The following is a 23137-nucleotide window of genomic DNA, read 5'->3' on the forward strand; positions in this document are numbered from 1 at the left end:
AAAAATCAGGCAGCTGGGTGGAACAGTGGCCCTAGAGTCAGGAGGACCTGAGTTCAAATCCAGCCTCAGACACTTAATAATTACCTAGCTGTGTGACCTTGGGCAAGCCACTTAACCCCAGGACCTGATTTATTACTATTATGCTGATAGTCTTGACTTAAGAAAGTGAGGGAGAAAATACAAATTAGATTCACAAGTTTGTGCTGATTATTAAACATTTACCATTACACCTCCAGAAAAGGGGGGTAAGCATTCAATATTCCAGTTTGGGGGTATTCTATTTAGGGTACATGGCAGAGGGATAGAAGGAAAGGAACTGATAACCCATTCATAAGCACTTAAATTTTAATAAATGCCTGTTACTCAAAATGATTTTTAATAAGCATGAATACTGAATATTCATTTCTGTGACATGCTAAAGTTAGTAGAACTATTTTAAGGCAGACATTATAAAATAACTCCAGCCAATTTCACAACTAACTAGCAATACCCCGCACAAGATATAAGTTTAATTAAATTAAATTAGTATAGATTAAAAAAATATAAAACATATCCAGCATGCAGCAGGGCAGGAGTGTGTCATGACTGAGGTTTATGCATGAACCCATTCTTTTACCAGTATCTACATATGAGAAACGAAGTAGGGGAACTTAGACAATTATTTGGAAAAGTCCTTTTCAGAAACTATTGAGATAATTTGAGCAAAATTAGGAGGAAAGTTTTCAATCTTCCAAGTTAAATGTGCATGTTACAGCCCTTATCTAACTCAACTGCATGATGGCCTTTTAAGCATTCCTCAGATATTTCTTACCTTAAAAACTAAACATAGCCATTATTACTCATTCCATCCTTCCCACTCAGTTTGACAGGGCTCATCTTCAGAAATAGAAATGTCCAGAACCCATAATTGAGTCCACATAATTAATGCCTTTTCCTAAAAAATAAATAAATAAATAAATTAGGTCCAGGTAATATAAAAGGGTTTCCCCATACCTTAATCAATACTGAATCCTATAGACTTTTATATCAGCATGGAATAAGTATACTTCAGATGAGTCACTAACATTTTCCCATCATTTAGTTCAAGTGCCATTTTACTAGGATAAACTTTCCTCACCTATTCATAACTGCTGCCCTCTTCTCTTCTCTAAAGTTATCCTGTATTTACTTTGAATGAATTCTGTGTAGACTTAAACATATATACAGGTGTCTTCCTGATAAAATAAAAGTTCATTGAGAGCAGGGATTGTTTTATTTTTAATCTTTATATTCCCAAAGCTTAATATAGTTCATGATACATAGTAGGAGTAGGTACTTTAATATTTAACTTTAAATGCTTAAGTACCTACATAGTAGGTACTTAATTTGCTGATTAATTATTTGACTTAAAATAAATTTTGTCTAAACAGAGTTAGAGAGTTCCCACATAAAGCAGGAAGGGAATCTGCTTAGGTATAGCTCAATAATAGGTAGTTTTCTAAGTTGCTTTGGCTCCTTTTATTTTGAAAAAACAGACATGCTCCAAAAACTTACCCAAACAGTTCTATTAAAAAGCAAAGCACAACTTCCTTCCACAAAATAGTATATTGATTGTTAATAAAAAGGGGGAACTGATGTGTCTTTTAATTTGGGAGAGGAGAGACAATGGATTAAGTGACTAAAACACACAGCTAGTAAATTGAAATTGGATAATCCTGACTTCAAGGCTGGTGCTCTGTCCACCGTACTACTTCACTACACCTATGCCCTTTAATTTTGACTGTGTTTATACTAACATTGACTGTTGTAATTGGTCAGAGTAGTATTGCTTCTTCATGTTGACTTACATTGTTGTAGTCTCTGCATATTCCTCTGTTTTATTCATTTCACAAAATTCCCTACAAGTCTTCCCATGGTTTCTGTGAATTCTTCATAATTCTCATGTTCTTTCATTATATCCACATACTAAAATTTATTCATCCATCTACCAATCATTGGATATTTGTTTTCTTTCTAGTTTTTTTGTTTTTCTAAAAAAATGAAGCTAGTACTAATTTGTGATCTTTTCTTATATCTTATCTTTTTAGGCATGTGGAACCCATAAAGGTTCAAAGGGTATAAGCTAAGTAGCATGCAAAAGCATGACTCCAAATTTTTTGTTTTCCAAAAAAATGAAATAATTCATGCCTATATTCCCATACATCCTCCAATAATGAGTTTTAACATTTTTGGTATGTTTGTTACCATTAGTTAATCAGAAAATATTTACATGAAAAATAAGTACCCCCCAAAAAAGATGAAATACTTCTCATGTTAAGAAAATAATTTTTCATCCATATATAGCAGATCATTTATTATCAAAGTAGAAATACAGATATTAAAAAGACATTAATCAAATAATCAATATAATTTTGCAAATACAAGCACATATGAGACATGGATAAAAAATTTTTTCCCCTTAATGGAATCTTACATTTATACTTCCAAAGTAGAAACCTATAGAGAACCCTTCAGAAAATACTGCTTCTAGTAAAATTACATTGATCCTTTTAAAAAATGTTTTAGTTGCTAGCTTTTATTCTCTATCAATTCTAAGTAAAATAATCATTCTTAGAATAATGATAAACATAACTGAAAATAAAGTTTATATGTTGTGCCAAACCTAACTTTTGGGTCTAGTAATTTAGTAATGTAGGAAAAGAAATGAAAATTCATTTCTAATGTACTTTTTAAATTCAATTAAATTTAACCAAAATACTATAATAACTATAGTATTCTTCTCTCCCTCTCCCTCTCCCTCTCCCTCTCCCTCTCTGAAAAAATGTATTTAAAAGTCTAACTTCTCAGCACAAATTAGATGGGTCTGCTATCAAAAAAATCAGGTTTCTCAAAAACATTAGGCACCTTGTGAGTGCCTTGGCTAATTTTGTTATAAGAAAAAACACTGCTTTTTTTTTTTTGGTTTTTGCAACGCATTGGGGTAGGTGACTTGCCTGAGGTCACACAGCTAGATAATTATATGTGTCTGAGGCCCAATTTGAACTCAGGAACTCCTGACTCCTGAGGCTGTATCCACTGCACCACCTAGCTGCCCCCAAACCATTGGGTTTTTTTTTTTAAAGAAAATACAACATAAGTATATTATTGTTTTTGCCTCAAACAAAAATCTGACTTTTGATTCTCTAATACAAATAATGAAACACCAGTGGATGTTGCTGTGGAGGATAGAGTTAGTTGGATTGTAAGATCTCAGTCTTTTCAGATCCAGCCTTCCTAAGGGATAGGAATAGAACTCAATCTTTCCCAGACTTTTCCTAATTCCTCCATTGGGGAGGTGGCTTAGGGTACAATCTTTTTTTTCTGGCTGTTGCCCTCTCTTTCCTACCCCACTTTTCTCTGGAGATTTAATCAGCCTGCCACATTAATTAAATCATAGGGGAAATATGGTTTCTTTCTCCATCTTATGGAGTATATTTATCAGACAAAAAGTAATATAATTATAATAACTTGATGCCCCCCATTTAGGAGAAATTTTCCCTCCATTAGGACAGAAGTTTGGGTCTCTATTCTAATTTAAATTTTTGTTTATCTCTAGCAAATCCCTGACCTCTTTATATTTGAGGCAAAAGTCCAGATATATTCAAGGAGTGAGAAGACTATATTATGGTGACTTTTACTTGCTAGTCAAAAGAGCAGAAGTTAAAGGAAAAGTAGACCTGTTTCTGGAATTTCCCCTCAATTCTTGATGTACATACAAAAGGTAGCTGCAACCTGAATCATCTGTTCCTAGTTATCTGTAGGTACCTAATATCCCTTAATATCTCCCTCCTCTACTGGATCATTTCCCTCCTTTCACTTTTTTCTTTTTTTTTTTCTTCTTAAAACTCTCAGAACAGAATTAATCCATTTCCTAGGTCCTATGGTTTTCTTTATTAAAAACCCTTTATTAAAACCAAATTGAAGTCACTAAGGTCCTAAGGATTATATGTTTCTTCTCCCCCTATTAAAATGCTAGCACCTTATCATCATTTAACCCCTTCTAAGAGCTCAAAAAACTTTACCTTTCTACGTTTCCCTTGAATCTGGTGTTTGCATTTCAAAGTTACTACTCTACTTATTTCGTCTCTTCATCAGAAATCAATAAAAGTCCTATTCCATTAAAAGTCCCCTTTTAGGAGCAGCTAGGTGGTTCAGTGGATAGAGCATCAGGAGGACCTAATTTCAAATCTGGCCTCAAACATTTACTAGTGCTTGTAAGTCTACATTTTTTACCTTTTAAATTGTTTATATTAAAATATTTATTGTTTTGTTTAATAATTAAGTACTATTGTTTTATTATATTTATTTTATATTACTTTAAAATTCCAAATATTTTGAATTCCAAGATTCCTCTCATTTATATTAGAAAAAATGCAGGTTTTATGTGGTCCAAATTGTAGTTCTCTGGGATTTGAACTACTTCTTTCTTGATGCTTATAGTATTTTTTTCAATATTGAAGTCTGAAGTATTGAAAATAGAGTTTGGCTATGGTATTGGCCTTTTCCTTCGGGTATTTTTTTTAGCAGGTGATTTGTGGATCTTACTTTCATTTTCCCTCTGGTTCTAGGAGATGTAGAAAGCTTTTGTTTAAAGTTTTAAAAAATATAGTGTCAAGACTTTTTTTATAATAGTTTTCTGGGAGTGCAATTTTTTTTTAAATGTTGATTTGCAATGTTCCTTTATTAGTTTTCAGTGACAATGTTAGATACGAAGTGTTTAAGATTTTCTAATTTTCTAAGATTTTCTAACTAATCTAAATGATGCAACTTGGTGCTTTTGAATCTAGGTATGTATCACTACACTTGAGGACAAAGAGAGAAAATGTTATTTGACTTTCTTATACATTAAAACAAGATAGTCATTTAAATTTTAGTGTCACCAGATTCTGTATTCATTCTCCTAGAAGCCAATTACACTTCCTCCATAGGGTTCTAAGGATATCCTTGATGGGTGTCTCTCTCTAAAGCTATTGATTTAATTCCTCTTGCTATATTCCAGTTTTTCTTCCCAGTCCTGTCATCCATTAGATCCCATTGTCATTTAACCAATTAACATGACTTAGCTTTTTTATAAAACAATGTTTACTATAAAGCTATGTAGCTAGAACAGAAGCTGAAAAGCATTTCCACTGAATATGGATGGGTTCGGGGGAGAAATAAAAATTATATTCTCCAATTACCTCAGGCCTTGAGAAGAATAAGTCCATACAGCAGTTGCTATGAAATAAATATACTTCCAAATGTAGCACAGCTGATGGATGAATTGCTGTCATATCCTCTTGACTGCATTTGAGCTAGGTCAGATAGGTCTCTCAGGATTTGAGTCAAATAATTCTTAAATTATTTGTCCTCCTGTTATCCAGATCAGTTTTTTTTTTTTAATTTCAGACACCTTATTTTTTCAGTCATTGATTTTCTTCTAATATTTCATGCTCTCTCTTGGAATCAATAACTTTTGTTTGGTTTTTTTTTGTATTCTAATTTTCAGGAGTCAATTACTTAGGTAGGTTTATCACTTTTTTACTTCTGCTTAGTCAGATACACAGTTTAGGTACTTAATAAATGTTTATTGACTGACTGACTTTCTCCTATAAACTGTTTCTTCTCCTTCCATTTCGTTCCTTCAGATCTTTTATTTCCTGTTTTTATCTTTTACTTCAGTAATTCGAGGTATTCTTAGATTAGCTGTGGAAAAATCTGCTTTTTCTTTTGAATGTCTCTTCATACAGTTATTATGAAATTACTCATTCTTTCTAGGCATCTTTGGAAATCTTTAGATCTATAAAAATTTTCTATACTGATTATTCCATACTCATTTCTCCAGTTCTAGTTCCAGAACTAAGGTTTTGTACCAGTGTCAGATTCTATCTGTTGTGCTTTTGGCAAGGGTGGTCAGTTCTAATTGTTCTTGCCAAGGGTCACCTGAGGTTCTTGTGGTTGCCTCTACCTCCTCCAGTTCCTTTGAATTTTTGAAGTACAAAGTTCTCTATCTTCAGGGACTTTATGGTATCTCAAGATGGTATACTAGGGACCTCAGAACTGGTTGTTTTTAGGCTGCCCCACTTTGAGCCTGCTGCATGCCCTATATAGGCAATTGCCTTTCCCCAGGACTTCCAAGGTCCAGTTTTCATGAGAACTCTCCTCTTCCAGTTTTGAATACAAAGTCATGCAAGTACAGATGTCTCTGGTCCTGCTGGGGGGTTCGTACCAATTTGCTTGCAACCCTCTTTCCTATTGCTTCTATGCTTTTGGCTGAATTTCTGTACAATTTAGAGCAAAAATTACTGTAATTTCTCATTGGATTTATTCATAGTTTGGGGGGTTTTGCTGTCATTGGGTGAGAATAGTCTGCCTCTATTGGGCATTTTAGCTTAAATTTTTGTATCATATTTCAGTTGATTGGAAATGTGTTTATTTTCCAACAAAGATACACTAAGACAAATAATTCAATAAATAACCAATTTCATTTTAAATTGAATATCAGTCTCTTAAACAGTTGGAACTTTATAGAATCATAGAATTTCAAACATGGCAATCAAGTAGATCTCATTTTCTTTTTTTTTTTTTTTCTCATTTTAAAGATGAGAAAATTGAGGTCTTACAGAGTACAGTAACCTACCCAAAGCCCTGCTGGCTGAAATGAAACTGGAAGTCAGGAATTTAATATCTGATTGAGTGTTGAGACCAGTATTTCAGTTTTATTATATTCCAATGTATAGCTTCTTCCTTATAATAGAATCAAAGATCTCCAAGTATGCATTTTAATTAGGCATTTTTAAAACTTAGGTCTTTTCATAAAAGTCAGTCTGAGAAATGAAATTATTTTGGCCACAACCATAAATATTTATATGTGATATTAGTTATTGACATGTGAATAGAAAAATAAAAATAAACTAGCATTTGTGACATAGCATTTTCCCATCACTATATCAGATTATAAACTAAAACTGTATTTTTTTGTAATCTACACAAGGAATAAATGTCTAATTTTGAGTGATGGGTTTATTTCCAATGAAATGGAAAGTCAGTCTATACTATACTACAGTGCTAAATTTGGCACTTATTATGTCTTTTAGGCAAAGATTTAAGAGAATTTCTAAATAGTAATTCAATTCTGGTAAATTAAAATCCTTATAAACTACCTTTACTACTTTTATTGAGGTGATGACTTGCATTCCTAAGGAAGTGCCAGCAATCTCTCCAAGCTGGAATTAAATTGCATATTGTCCATTTCATCATCTCCCAGATCACTCATATATTAAAGAATACTAAGATGGTGCCTATGGAACATCCATTGATTTCTTTAAACTAGTTAGTGCCATTCTGCGAGTGAAATCTTCAAAAGAATCCTGAAAAATGTCTAATGTTATAATTTTCAAATTCTGTTCCCTGGAATCCTAACATTTCAGGGGGTTACTTGCTTGAAAGGAAATATGGTCTTGAACAAAGATTTCAAATTTATATCTATCACGTTTTTCTTATCATCCCATATTAATACTCACCATACTTGGGGATTGAACAATAGTGTATCATAATTTAATGCCATCTTTCTCATTTAAAGTTCTATATAAATTGAAAACATTTTAAAATCTCTATTTCAGACCTTCCTTCTAAGTTTGAAGGGGGGATGGAGAAGAGGAAAGGGTGGCAGGTTTGACTTGAGATCTTGGCTAGGGGTCAGGAATCAAGAAGAAGGAAGAAGCTGAGGACAAAGTAAAAGTCAGGAAGAAGGTAGGAATGGCAAAATGCAAACAGAAGAAAGACAAGAAGGAGGAATTTGTTTTGTAATTCTCTAGGTTTTAAGAAATAAGGAGCTTTGGTAATAATGATCGGTTTGGTCAAGACTGATGAAAATTTGCCTTATAACTAGAGACTGGGAAACTTGGCCTAGTAAAAAAGAGGACTGAACAAAAATTCAGGTAACCCAGCTATGTTATTGGGAAATTTCTCTCTTCAATTCTTAAATTGTTTTAAAGATATTACTCTCATCCCCTTTCACATCTTTATGGATTCTTGTAATCAGCAGTATTGTAAAGTACATTCGGGGGGGGGGGGGGGGGGGGGCGGCTAGGTGGCTAGTGGATAAAGCACCAACCCAAGAGTCAGGAGTACCTGGGTTCAAATCTGGTCTCAGACACTTAATAATTGCCTAGCTGTGTGGCCTTGGGCAAGCCACTTAACCCCATTTGCCTTGCAAAAACCTAACAACAAACAAACAAAAAATCTCATTGGAAATAATTGCTGAATGTAGAGGCAAATTCTCCATTATCTCTTAACTCCTTCAAGTCCATTTGCATGTTGTCTCTGCCCTCCCTCCTCCAATTAGAATGAGTTTCTTGAGTGCAGAGACTGTTTTTTTAACTTTTCTTTACTTCACAAAAGTTTAACACTATCTAGCATAAAGTAGATGCTTAATAAACAGAGCTTGAACTAGTTGTGTTCTATAGTCAAGTGAATTTGACACTTTTTTATTCTACAAATACAGGAAGAAAAATATGATTATAGAAGTGGATTTAGTCCAGCCTCCCTCATTGTATATTTCCTTTTCTTTACATAGGGAAAGACAACAAATAATCATATAGTGCCTACTATGTGCCTGGTCTGTGCTTTATAATATTATATTATTTGATCATAACAACTCTGCAAAGCAGGTGCTTTTTCCCCATTTTCAATTGAGGAAATGGAAATCAACAAATGTTAAGTGACCTGCCTAAGGTCTCATAGCTATTGTTAAGTTTACAAGTCTATAAATTCTAGTTTTTTGATGGAATTATTATGGAATTATTCCAAATGATAGATCCTTACCACTTTTTTTTCTGTTTCCTTGTCCTTCTCACCATTACAAAATGAAGCAAAACTAAAGACAGTCAAAGCTAAAATCTGTATTCTCTTCCAGGACATTCTCTCTTCTGGAGATGATGATCTTATTTTTTGCATGAAAGGAGAGGCAAAAGCTTCCCTACAGTTTGTGCAGGGAAATGGGACTTAGTCCAAAGAATTAGGATGAAACAAATATGGGATCCATAACCTGATCCCTCTACCTAGGAGATGAAAGCCCAGTTTCTAGGTCAAAGACAGAATCATATATTCATTGACAGAAAAGAAACATGAGATATCACACATGGATATAGTATATGGCAATACTTTACATTCTTTCTAGTAGACAATTCTGGACATAGATCTATCATGGTACTTTGAACACAGTTGCTTCATTTGTTTTGATTATAAACTATGGAGAATTTAGCCATTTACACAGACTGCCCTTGTAACACAAATTGTTATATGTCCTGATTTTATTCTTGAACTTGAGGGGCATACTGTGCAAAACAGTTTTCATGTAATGTTTAAAAAAAAGTATATATATATATATATATATATATATATATATATATATATATATTTCCATGTATAAAATTATGCACACTTTTGAAATATCATCTATATCTGTGGAAGTGGAGGGGTGAAAATAATATTTCATCTGAGTAAGTATTTACTGACAATTCACACTATTTTATAGTCCATGTCTTTTGGAATAGATGGGAGTGCATCATTCAGTGGTTTATAAAATCTCCTAGACTGAGTGATGAACTCACATTTGTTACAATTGGTATGGGTGATAAAACTGGTGGGAATTGTCCATAAATATTTATTGTCATGAAATATCAGAGTGTACTTCTGCTTTAAGGAAAATAATTCATATTTTATTATTGATATATAAAGAAACACATTTCTGTTTACTATGCATAATAACATTGATAATAATGAAGCAATGTTCTTTAATGCATCAGAGTATAAGCAGGGTTGAAGCTATTGAAATTTTTTAGTTTGTAAAAAGGGCCCTTTTATAACAAATCAACAAAACAATGACAATTAACATAAGCCCCTTCTTAAATAGTAAAAACATTAATCTTAGTAAAAAATAGACATGAAAAGTTTCTAAATTAGTAGCAACCTTGTCAGTCTCCTCAACAGAAAATGGTAGACCATTAAAAGCCTGAACATCCTTAACTTACACTATCATACTGAATCTAAGCAGCTTCCAAATTCTTAATATTAACGTCTGAAACCTTTTCTTCACTGAAAAAGTTATATTTCAGTAGTTCTTCAACAGTATAAATAATTGACTGTCAGTGGCAAGTTGATACTTCTTTATTGACAGATAAGTTGAAAATGTGTGCTGTTAGTCTAAAATACAAATATCATATATAATATGTAATCATAATCTATAAACTAGATAAAGCAATATGCATCTATATAGATATGATATACAGATATAAATTAATATATATCTAGATATATTAACATATGGTTTTATATATAAACATCTTTATAATTAGGTATATATGTATAGTTTTATATAGATATAACTATATAACAATGGATAACTAATTATATATAAGATAGTATTATCTTAAATGGTATTATATAGTTTTGTGTTATGTTATTAATATACTATATGTGATTATATAATTACTATAAGTTATGTATATTCTATTTTATAGAATAGGTTGAAAAAGTTTTATCACTTTGTGGTCAGTGTTTTGGTGATAACTCTCACTTAGCTTGTTCTTCCTCACACAACATATATATATATATATATATAACACATTATAATAGAGACAACTAGTTTCATAATAAAGTGAACACTAGACCTGGAGTCAAGAGGACATGAATTCAAACATGATCTCAGATATTTACTAGCTTTGAGACCCAAGCAAGTCACTTAACTTTGTCTCAATTTCCTCAACTGCAAAATGGACTATTAACCACCCACCTAGGTTGCTAATATTTATAAAGGTCCTGTTCCAATAGGTACTATACAAATGCCTATTCCCTTCCCTCTCTTATATTTAATAGATATGTATATGTTCACATAGTGATATATATAACTATATGTGATTTATATAGTTTCTATGCCACATATAGTATATATTATGTTATATACGCTATGATTATTGTTTATATATATAAATATATATATATATATATAAAACTATTTTACATGCAATTTAGACTTTATACTAATACCATATAAACTATCTTTAGAACTGAAAGGATCTTAGAGGTTACTGAGTCCAATTACTTCCTTCTATAATGAAGAAATTGAGACCTATAGTAGTTAAATGACTTCTAGGTAGCCAATATAAAATCTGGAATCCAAATCCAGATTCTGATATCAAATTCACTCTTCTTGCAATTACACCATTAGACTTTCTCAGGTAGCAGTACAGAATCAAGGTGAGCATATTGAGAAAGCAAAAGTCATATTGAATTTCCCTAGAGTTTGATTTTTGAGATGTTGAAAGATTCTCAATGTGGATGTGCCCACCAGCTAAATCAATCACCCCCACTTACTGGTTTTTTCTTCATGATTTACTAAGGCTGAAAAGGTTTTATCACTTTGTGGTCAGTGTTTTGGTGATAACTCTCACTTACCTTGTTGTTCCTCACATAATAAATATGTTTATTGTCTTGAAAATTCTGAAATGCTTGCTACTTGGGTGTAGAAGCTGTCAAAACTCCTGCTCCACTGACATAACCATTGAGAATCCAAGGTCACCTCTCTGCCAAGATGAAACACCAGAATAGAACTTTGAGGTAGAATATTAATTTGTAATCCTCTATAGATATTCCTTTTCAATAGAAGGAGCAGTAATTCCTTTTTTTCTTTTTTTTACAAATTTTTGTCAACATTTTTATCTTTAATCAAAAGATAGTCTTTCAGAGAACTGGAGAAAAAATTGAAGAGATTCTTACGTGTGAGGGCAATAGAATTTTATTATTCCATAAGAATGAACAATATGAAGAATTCAAAGAAATATAGGGTAGCAGTAAAGAACATAGAACCAAAAAGACAATGCATATACTGACTGCATTTAAACATATAATAAATTTAAAACATAGCAATAATCCATGTTAAGTAGAAAAAAAGGATTAGAGGGAATTAAAAACAAGAAGGATATTATAGGAACATATAGAACACACATGTTTTATGTTGATGTTAGCAATCCTGACAGATTTGTATTTTAAGAATATATATTTGGCAACTATATTTGTAGAGGATATAGTGGGAAGAGAAGAGACTTGAATCAGGGAGACCAATTAAGAGGCAATTATAACAGTCTAGAGGAAAGGTAATAAGTGTTTGAACTAGGTCGTGGATAGAGGAGAAATGAGATGTGGTAAAATTAAATTTGATAATATATAACAACTAAGTAAATGTGAAGAGGGGGAGGAGTACAGGGAGGGTGAAGGAGACAAAGTTGTAGCTGATGTTGTGAAAGAAGATCCTGCCCTAACAAAAACACATTGTTGATAAAACTCAGTCCAGATAGAAAAGATGGCAGATCTATAAGAATACTTCTCTTTGTTTTTCCTTCAGTTTAGTCCATAAATGCTATATATTATATATGCTATGTAACAATGGAAAGTCTTTTCTTACTGTTCCATTTATAGTAATCTTTGCCCTAGTGCGGACTCAAATACTTTCTTTTTTTGTTTGTTTTTTGTCTTTTAGGGGTTTCTTGCAAGGCAAACAGGGTTAAGTGGCTTGCCCAAGGCCACACAGCTAGGTAATTATTAAGTGTCTGAGACTGGATTTGAACCCAAGTACTCCTGACTCCAAGGCTGGTGCTTTAGCCACTAAGCCAACTAGCCGCCCCCATCAAATACTTTCTAATGATGATACCATAAGTGATATAACGACTGATTTTCGGTCACACTTATAAATAGTTTTCAGATGTTTAAAATGTTAATTTGGGGGGCATTTTTAAATTTATAATTCCACCCAGAAAGAATATGCTAATCACTTTCTCACTTGCAGTTTCTATTAATGGTTCTTGGACACCTGAAATTGACAATTTTTACATGAAAATGTACAAAAGCACAATCATTTCTCCTGCAAGATGTGTGATAATTGCTTTTCCTTCATTTACATATAAAAGTAAAGGACACACAGATCTCTGTACCAGTGGTCTTGATACAGTATTCACAGTTTAGAGATTATGTAAAGATTCCCAAAAAACATCATAGTGGGAACCCTATATTTCATTTCCATTGTCACTTGCTAAAAAATTTTAGAAATGTTCCTGAAAAAATTAAATCACACTCAATATATTCTGCAGATTTCTTCTTTCTATTTTCCCTGATGGCACGCTGAAGCCATAGTGATAAAAATTATTCTATAGCAATCATTTTTTGAGCATGTTTCTTGAAAGATCTATTTATCTTTATTTACAATTATTTACAGTTCAGCAGTTCACAGGACATTGCTTCTCAAGTTCTTTAATTCTTTTAAATTTGGTCTCATTTCATGTTAGACATTTGTTAATTCTAGTCCCCTAACACTTTTTGGCAGTTGATACCATCTATCAACTGATTCATCTTCTAATTTTCTTGCCAAAGTTACATTGAAGTTTCATAATAAAAATTAGAATGATAGAAATAACTTAAATCTACACATATAACATGCAGGTAATATATATTAAGAGCATTAGGGTTTTAATTACAATAACTAAATAAAAACTAACCAAAAACCAATACACTGTTGAATTTTTTATATATAGTGATTAAAATTTAATTCTTGAAGTCCACCTAGGATTTTTAATATTAATAAATACAAATAAGAATTTGTAATCCCAGCTGGGGTCCCTCTTCCTAGAAAACTTCTGGACCACTTCTTCCAACTGTTCAGTGTCATATGTAGTAAATATAAATTACTTTTAATCTTAACCTGAATAAAATAGATAGAACAAATTTTTTTTAATTCACCTAATTCATCCCAAAGATCTTAGGAATGAAATATGCATTATGTGTTCCTTTGGATGAGTGACACAACTACTTACCTCCATTAGTAAAATCAGTTTGAAATATGTATTCTTAAAATTAGGAGAGTCCAGGCCAAATGGCAGAACCCTGTTGTTTTACCTGTAGGCAAGATTCAAGATCATTATGGATCCTCTGGCAATGTCAGACTTGTTTTAATTTAGATGTTATTGAAAATTGCCCAGTGAACCAGACTGACTAATTTAGTATTCTGTGAGATGAGTTTCTTACCTCATATAGACAGCAGCTAAGTTAGATAATAAGTCTAATGAACTTTGTAATGGTGTTTGAGTGTCCAAAATATATTATTGTTAACAAAGTAGTCTGCCTATGTTTATAATGATTCAGTTTGCTGACGTTACTGATTTGACTTCAGATATATTAGGCCCTAGTCAGCTAAAAGGTTCTTTTTTATAGTCCTTTGTCCTAAAAAAATCTACAAAATGTTTTACTTATATACTAACTAGAAGACCTCACAGATTGCAATAAAATCTGTTATTTTGTCATAATATTGGCCATTAAAAAAAATTATTTGTAGACTCATAATTTTTTACCACATAAGTTTGAAATATTTATTTCAAAATAGAAAAGAAAAAATTGGGAAAAGAATCATAGTAATATATAAACTTCCTTTATTACTACTCTATTTCTCCATTTAAAGAAAGAAAAAACAAGGGTTTTTTTAGGTTTCTTGTCATTATTATCACAGGACTGATAGAGACTGCTGATTGACTCAATTGCATAATATTCAACATATCTTTTTGTTTATGTACTCTCAAGATTGTGGTGGTAGCTTCTAAATGACTGCTGTCTTGAATGACAGGGTTGATGGCATCATCTCTCTCTGACTTCTCAGCCTGGGTTAAGCTACCCTTTCTCTAATATCCTTACTTAATGTAAATCTTAGTCTTCTTTTCTTTCTAGTTTTCTGCTGGGTTCCAGGATCTAATTTGGAGTAGATGATCTGTGAGTACCCTCCAGGTTCTATAAAATACAGTTCCCATCACTATTAAAAAACATTAGAGAACATAGGAACAAATGGAAATTACCTGAAAATAAGAAATATTTATCTAAAAACATCAGCAAACATTATGTTTAATGGGGATAAGCTAGAAGCCTTCCCAGTAGCAAGGATACTATTATCATCTCTTTTATTTAATATTGTAATAAAAATGTTAGCTGTAGCAATTAGAGAAGAAAAAGAAATTAAAGGAATTAGAACAGGCAATGAGGAAATAAAACTATCACTCTTTGCAGATATGATGTTATACTTAGATTGTACCTTGAATTCAGTTAACCCAGTCATCATGGCTCGACTGGAAAGGATTGATTCCCCATTCTTAATGGAGTCACATTATGCAGTCATCCAACAAATATTTATTACTATATACTATGGAAGAGATAGAAATTGAACTGGACACTGTATTTTGCTTTTAGATAAAAAGATGTTTTGCTCTGGAAATGTTGCATAGAAGCAATGAACATGAACTCAGACAGATTTCAGGAGAGAGTGGAGGATAAAAGGACCTGATATGCTATGTAGACCAAAGGGTCATGAAAAGCCAGACACTACTAAACATACCCTTAAACCATTTCAGTTTAAATGAAATTAATATTTAGAGGTTCATGCTAAATACCTCAAAAGATATAACATTTGAATGATAGCTAACTTTGCTATATCCCTTTGAGATTTGTAAAACACCTTTACATACATCATCTCTTGTAATCTTCACACTGAGACTTAAAGTGATTAAGTGGCTTGTTCAAAATCTTAAAACCAGTAATTGTTTGAGGTAATATTGGATCCAAAGTCTGAGTACAATGTTCTTTCTATTCTGTTATATTACTTCTACTTAATACAGGGATTCTTAATCTTGGAGTTCAAGAATATTTTGAAAATTGTATTTCAAAATAATTATTTTCCTTTGCAATGCAATATATAGTGGTTTATGCATTTAAGAACATTATTTCTGAGAAAGGGGTATATATTCTCCCCCAAACTGACAAAAGGGGTCCATGACATAAAAGAGAAAGTATTGTAGGTTGACCCAAATGTATACCAACAAGGGAAAACACAATTTAACCCATAGGAAGGTAAGGTTTTAATTATATTCAATAAACATCTATTCAGGATCTATTTTATGGCCAGGCACAGTATTAACTAACAGGAATACAAATTGTTGGGGGAGGGGGGGTTTAAGTCCTTGCCCTCATGAAGCTTTTAAACCAATGTCAGAAGATAATATACACACCAAAAAAAGCTGAAAAAGGATGGGGGGAGGGGATGATGTTTCTGGAGATGAAACCTTATGGGAAATGGAGAGTTGCTGAAAACTTTTGAGCTCTCTATAAAGCCAGGCTTTAGGAGGAGTTTATTGCTCCAGCACTGCAGCAGAATGGTGCAGTGGATGGAACACCAGCTCTGAATTCAGGAGGACTAGAGTTTGAATCCAGCACTTGACAGTACCAGCCATGTGACCCTGGAGCAAGACACTTAACCCTGATTATATCGCATCTAGGTCATCTCTAATCTTAATTCATATCCGGACACTGGACCCAATAGCTCTGGAGGAGAAAGGGAGTCTGGCCCTCCTCACTCAAATCCACATCATGGGCCTGTCATGGCATCACCTCCCTGGACAAACACCATCAACTCCACCCTACAATCCTCCAGTCCCAGGGGAAAGGCAACTGAGAAGAAGTAGAATCAAAAGCGAAATGCATTTGCATGGTGATGCAAATCTTCAGGTGATCAGATTATCCTGTGGGAAGCATAAAAATGCCTCTAAAATCAAGGAGGAATGATGATAAAATGAGTCAGGGATTGGGAGACAGGAATCAGTAAATTAGTTTGAAAGTATAGCTGTCTTATCTGAAAAAAGGAGAGAAGATAAAACAAAATACCTGGAAAACCTGCTGAAACACATTCATAGACTCTCTGGAAGGCACCTATTTCATCTCTTGTTTTGAAGAAAGATCACTCTGAAAGAATTTAAGGTTAAAATATAACAAATTCTTTTAAATGACCTCCCAGGATCCCATAGGATCCACAGACCTTCTGGGCCCAGAGGGAATTAAATGGAAGAGGAGATGTCACTAGTAGTAAATCTAAATACCTGCATTTAGCCCATTGGAGCCTCTGCACCTGAACTCCAGTATTCCTGATTTTTAGCTTAGTGATAAACCCACATCTGCTACCCTTTGTGCCTGCCTTGTTACTTGTTTCCTACAAATGTTTCTCCCTGAATTCCTATCTACAAACATGTTTATAACCCTCACTTGATAAACTGGCTCCTAAATTTCAATTGCTTCCTTTGCCTAAGAATTCAAATTGACCCTTGACAGTCCCATAACTCACACTAATACAGCTATCTCCGCTCAGTAAGAAGGGCTGATAGCCTAAAATTTCTGGAGGGGAGATTCCATACTATTTTTTGATTACACATCTCATTTCCTAATGTTTTCATGGAGCAAACTGATCCCTAAAATAAAATATAATTAATTCAGAGAGAAAGGTAAATAGACATGGGAAAATATTGCTAATCCAATATAAATTTATTCCAAATAGTGCATAATTTAGAGCAACTGCTATTCCCCAGGTTTCTAGATGCCTTATTGTTCTTTAATAATATTGAAAAATCTGAACTTGGTTAATTCAAAGTAACATTTTTTCCAGTCCCTTAACAAGGTTTTATATTTTTCTTTCTGAATTCCCTGTATAGAAAATTGAAATTACCTTCTTAGCAATGCCCAACACATTGTAATGAGTATCTTACACATTTACGAGGCTGTTTTTTGTTTCATGGAAACAACTATAGATTTTCTGTGAATATAAGGTTAAATATAATGTGAATATATCTTCATGCAAATATAGTTCAAGGGAAAAAATAAAGTTTTAGTCATTAAGAAATAATTTTTCCTTATTTAAAATAATTTATATATCATATTCTTTTGTTTCATTTGTTCTTTGGTGTTTTCTTGGGCTTCTTACCTTATTTTTATTAATACCTTTTGTTTTTATGTCACATTTATTTCTAACTATATTACTTCTCCTCCTCCATTCTCAGCAAGTCCTCCCTTGTAATAGATATTAAAAAAGAATTGGGGGGGGTAGGAGAGGAGAAATTAAGCAAAAGCTGACAAATTATATCAGCCATATTACATTTGACTTCCGTAGTGCATAGGAAAGGCATCCATTGTCTCAAATCCTTCTTCTCTGTAGATATTTTTAATATAATTATACAGCATTAAGTTTCAAATTTCATTGTCTTGGGTTGCATTGCTATCTCTACATATAATATTTTCTTGGTGTTATTTCACTGTGGATCTATTCATATATATCTTCCCATTTTTTTGTTCCATTATATTCATATATACCACAAGTTGTTTAGTCATTCCCCAATCCAAGGACATTTTTTGTTTCTAGTTCTTTTCTATCACAAAAAGTGCTCTGAAATATATGGGAATATTCTTTCTGAGAGTCTTTCCTTCCTAAATTGATTTTTTTTTTAACTAGGTAAAAGAAGTTATTCTCTACCTCATTTCTTACTTAGCCTTAATCACTGAATGGCATTGCCATAGACAAATTAAAACCTGGAACAGAACTTAGCTTAAAAAGAGACCAAAGTCTCTCACTGCATCTGGAGTCATCTTCATTCATCCTGATCTGTGTCTTGCCACTGAACCCAGATGACCCTGGAAGAGAAAATGAGACTGGTGACTTTGCACAGCCCTCCGTCACTTAAATCTAATTCACTTGGATAACATGATATCACCTCCCTGATGTCATGGTCTTCTTTGAGACAAAGAACAAACATCTCTGAATCCAATAGGATAAGTATTTTAGTCACTATTTCAATTAATTCTAAATTGCCATGATTGGACTAATTCACAGCTGAACCAACAATATATTACAAGTATAATATTCTAAAGAGTTGAGCCCTGTGAGTTGTTTTGTTCTTCTTAAACAGTAAATGACACGTAGAAATGAACAATAGGGTTGGACTATATTTGCATGAAGATATGTTCACATTGATTCTAGTTTAGTGGCAAGATGATGGATTCATACACCACCTCTTATGCAGAACAGAGTTTTTGATTTTGATTTGAGTCCCATGATCCCACATATACATGAGTCATAGCAACAACTAGGAATTCTTGAATTGGAAATTCATTTGAAAGGGGATGAAGAGAATAGTTTGCATTTGGGGTAGTCATACCTGGTATGGTATACTACCATCATCATAATGAATATTTATGTGTTGCTTATTGTTGGTCAGGCAATGTGATTCCGGGAGATTGTTCTTATGATTCCCATTTTATAGTTGAGCAAACTGAAGCAGAGAGATTAAGTGACTTGTCCCAGGCTCACAAAGCTAATAATAAATATCTGAGGTTATCATCTTAAAAGTCCATATTCCTGTGACATAGTCACCGAGCTGTGAACACCCAAGGTGATAGGTATATCTTGGGAGTAGAGGAGAAGAAAGACTGGGAAGATGTGTTGTATCCTGAAGGTGGTATTCTATAGGTAGATGAAGATCTGCTATGGTTGACTGGTAGACGATCAAGAGGCACAAATATGGTAGGCCACTAGTCTTTTGTAGGAAGCATATGCAACCCCTGAATACATGTCAGTAACTTAAAAGAAAGCCCTGTTCATTCTGCCCTAGTAATAATAATCATGCATATGCTACTTGGGTAGACATGTTCCTCTACCCTCATATACCTACACCCGCACATATGTGTAGTAACAACAGTCTGTGAGACTGTACCTCTAACAACATTTGACTAGTCCTAGTACTCAAAATAGCTTCATAAAATGAAAATAGTAGCAGGTAATTTGTTTTTTTAAAAGTTCATTCTATGTGACTCAAACAACCAATCAGTTCAACTATGCTAATTAGCTTGATACATAGTGAATTGTGAAAATATTGAAATTAACAGTTCAACAAACAAATGATGATCTCAGTTGTTGCCTATAAACATAGGGTAAAAATTCTGGTAAAGGGCTTTGTGTATAGATAGATAGACGGTTAGATGCGTATCCATAGATAAATGAATATGTTTTAATGTGATTACAGAAAATGTCAATTAAAGCTATTTCTTTAATTAATTAACTTATGCATACTAATCACAATCCCTCTAGGTAGATGGTCCTCAAGAGTCTCTGTGGCCAAAATAAAGTCATCATAAGGTAGCCAAATTTCTGATTATAGTAAACCTTAATCTGTTTAACCTGGGCTTCAAAAGTCAGATACAGAACACTGCATTTCAGTATAATACAAATTTATTAAGTGCCTACTATGTGCTATTCACTGTATTAAGCACAATAATATAAATTTAAAAAAAAGAAAGACAATCCCTGACTTCAAGGAGTTTATGATCCAAAGGGGAAGATGATACAAGACAATAAAAGGAAGCAAAAAGAGGAAGAAATGTTGAAGAGAGGGAGAAGGTATTTCAACCCAGGGGAAAGATGATAGCAGAGTCAAATTCAAGGATTCAGGTGGTGAAAAATGAATTGGCTGGGCTTCTGAGCTCTCACTTGGAGGATTTGAAGAGTTTATTGCACTATCCTCTAGTCTTCCAATCAGAAGAGCAAAGATAATTAAGTGTACTGAAGAGGAATATGAAATGATAATCTCCATGATGGTGGTGGGGATAGGATTCCTATACCTATACCCCAAGACCTTAAAGCATGATTTATATTGTCAATTGGTATGACCTTAAAAAACTGAAGGTAACACAAATGCTATTAATAAGGTATTGCAGTAAGATTAAATAAATATGACAGTAGCTTCTAATCAGATTTTCTACATGATTTATGCCCCAGATTCATGAAAAAGTAAAATAGATATCTTTGTGAAAATGACCATTAAAAATAATGAAATTAAATGTTACAAAAATTATATTTTGGCATACTGTAATATAGAAGACTGCATAAAGAATATTAATAAATTAAAAGTGAATAATAAAATCAATCTAAAAGAAAAATAATATTTTTGTTCGAAAACAGAATTTGTCTTTGAAAAAGATTTAAAAACAAAAATTAACTTGAAGGAAAATAAATGAGGAAAATATAGTTATTTGTATTAAAATACTTTTTCAAGAAACAAATATATTAATGAGAATTTAATTTCATATAATAAAGTTAATATGTTATAATATCTTTATGAATGTTTATGTAAAATTGCATGGAAATGAAACAGAGTGTCATAATAACATTATTCTGTTTCCTCCATGGGAACATTTTAATAGCAGTTTTTAAAACATATTGTAGAAAGAATTGGACCCAGTGAACGTGGCTCCTGCAAACAAGGACTTGGAATTGAAGAGTAAAAAAAAAAATTACCAAAATAAATTAAATGCTAATTAAAATTTGACATGGCAGCATTGTCCTAATTTTCCCTGATGGGGTTACCTACTCCAAAGGAAGGTAAATTAAAGAGACCACTCAGAACAGAAATGGCCCTAGATATGAATCTTTTATTTCCTCTAACAGCAAAATTCCTGAATTAAATATATCTACCTTTAAATTTAATTTTATCAATATTTTAAGGCAAAAGAAAAGCTTCAAAGTCATAATACTATGGATATTATTAATAGCTACATATCAATATAAGTAAAAAGTTATAGGTTTTTTTAAAGAAAAAAGTAATTATTTTGTCAAACAATATGTCTAATATTTTTAAAAAATACTTTCAATTGCACTTTATGGGAAATATAACATAGTATTATTATTATTGAAATCCCCTTGTCTACAAATGAGTTACATCTCAAGTTGGTACTACTGACTCTGGTATCTCTGAAGCAAACTCTGAGAGTCCTAGGAAGTCAAAAGAGACCTGAGAAATCATCTAAATTGAATTAACAAATTTGGTATACTAGTTGTGTATGTTTTCATGGTGCTGATGAATCACATTTTGCAAACAGTGAAGTAAATAAAGAGATAAGATGGCTGCACTTGGAGTTTGGCCACCTTAATTTAAAATTTCAACTCTGGTAGTACTATGCTAAACGCTAGAGATACAAAGGTAAAAATGAAATAGAGAAGAGGACATAGACAGAAAATGTTGTGGAGACAGAAATGACAAGATTTAACCATTGCTTATGTGGGGTGAGAAATAAGAGTCAAAGATGATGCTGTGGTTGCACACCTGAGTACGTAGGAAGACAGTGATACCCTTAGCAGTAATATAGAAATATGTAAGAGGAAAACAATGAATTCTATATTGGACATGTTGAGTTTGGTATTCCAAAAGAAGGCTATGTTTATGCTCTATGAGCTGCTTACTTTACTTGAGAACAACATGACTGATTGAAGGTGTTTTAAGTTTGTTGATTTATTTGAAGGAAAGAAATTTTATAACAATATGTCAGAGGGAATTGCAAATAAGGTGCCCCCTAACATGTCCCTTGACTTCCAGTACCCTAGAGACTGCAAAGAACAGACCCTGTCTCTTGTCTTACTCCCAGTTGATGAGACCCCAACATCTCACTCCTTCCTACTCATTTTGAAACATCTGAAGCTCAGAAATCTCTCCTCCATTCTGAAGGCATTTCCCTTTATGGAGCCAGAGTCGCACAGCTATTTTTCAGGGTACCACCCACCCTGAGGGGAGGCATTAGAATAATATAGATTGTGTTTTTTTTATGTGAGAGCAAAAATATAAAGTAATTATCCAGATAATTCAGGCAAAAGAACTTTGGGGATCTAAATTATCTGGATGACAGCTTTCCTTCTCCATTTGACTTTGTACGGTCATAATGTACCATAAATGCTGGCTCAGTAGCTACCTTATAGGAATACATAAACATTTTCTCACTTTGAAAATTGGTCCCAAATGTAAAAGTTAGCCATGTTGATGTGGGAATGTATACAATAAGAATTTTCTCCTGCTGTTCACTAAAAGGATGTAAATGCAGCATCCCTTGTGTGCAGGTTCAAAAACAAAATCCCTGCATACCCTTTGACACAATTGCTTATCTGTGCTTAAAAGACATATCAGTCTAAAGATTGAAGTGCTTCTCAGCCCCAGAGGTCAAAGTTAAGGTTACTGGTTTGGTTTTTATAAGGAGTCTTGAAATGCAGTTCCCTAGAGATAAATAGCAGATTTTCATTTCCAGTCCTATTGGTCCTTTAACCTTCAAAAACAGCAGTGTTCAGTCTTAGCTTGGCACATCTATAAGGTGTGTATGTCTCTTAGGCCCTACTCTCTCTGCTATCTCCCTCTCATCAGCTGGGAGTGAGACACAACCAAACTTAAGTCCATACAAGGTCACCTAAGAAATT

At 33.0% G+C, this 23137-nt stretch overlaps 1 protein-coding gene and 1 long non-coding RNA gene across 2 annotated transcripts in view; one reads left to right on the forward strand and one right to left on the reverse strand.

Moving 5' to 3' along the window:
- Positions 1-23137, forward strand: part of PACRG (parkin coregulated) — a 569883-nt gene that overhangs the window by 523468 nt on the left and 23278 nt on the right. The window lies entirely within an intron of this gene.
- The window catches only part of LOC141488167 (uncharacterized), a 65598-nt gene continuing 42882 nt past the window's right edge, over positions 422-23137 (reverse strand). The window contains exons 2-4 of the long non-coding RNA XR_012468597.1: positions 16747-18537; positions 11455-11582; positions 422-934 (exon numbers count right to left, since the gene is read on the reverse strand). This is a non-coding gene — a long non-coding RNA (uncharacterized LOC141488167). The remainder of the gene's footprint in view (positions 935-11454; positions 11583-16746; positions 18538-23137) is intronic.

Source organism: Macrotis lagotis, chromosome 5, assembly GCF_037893015.1.
Source record: "Macrotis lagotis isolate mMagLag1 chromosome 5, bilby.v1.9.chrom.fasta, whole genome shotgun sequence".
In the NCBI taxonomy this organism is placed as follows: domain Eukaryota; kingdom Metazoa; phylum Chordata; class Mammalia; order Peramelemorphia; family Peramelidae; genus Macrotis; species Macrotis lagotis.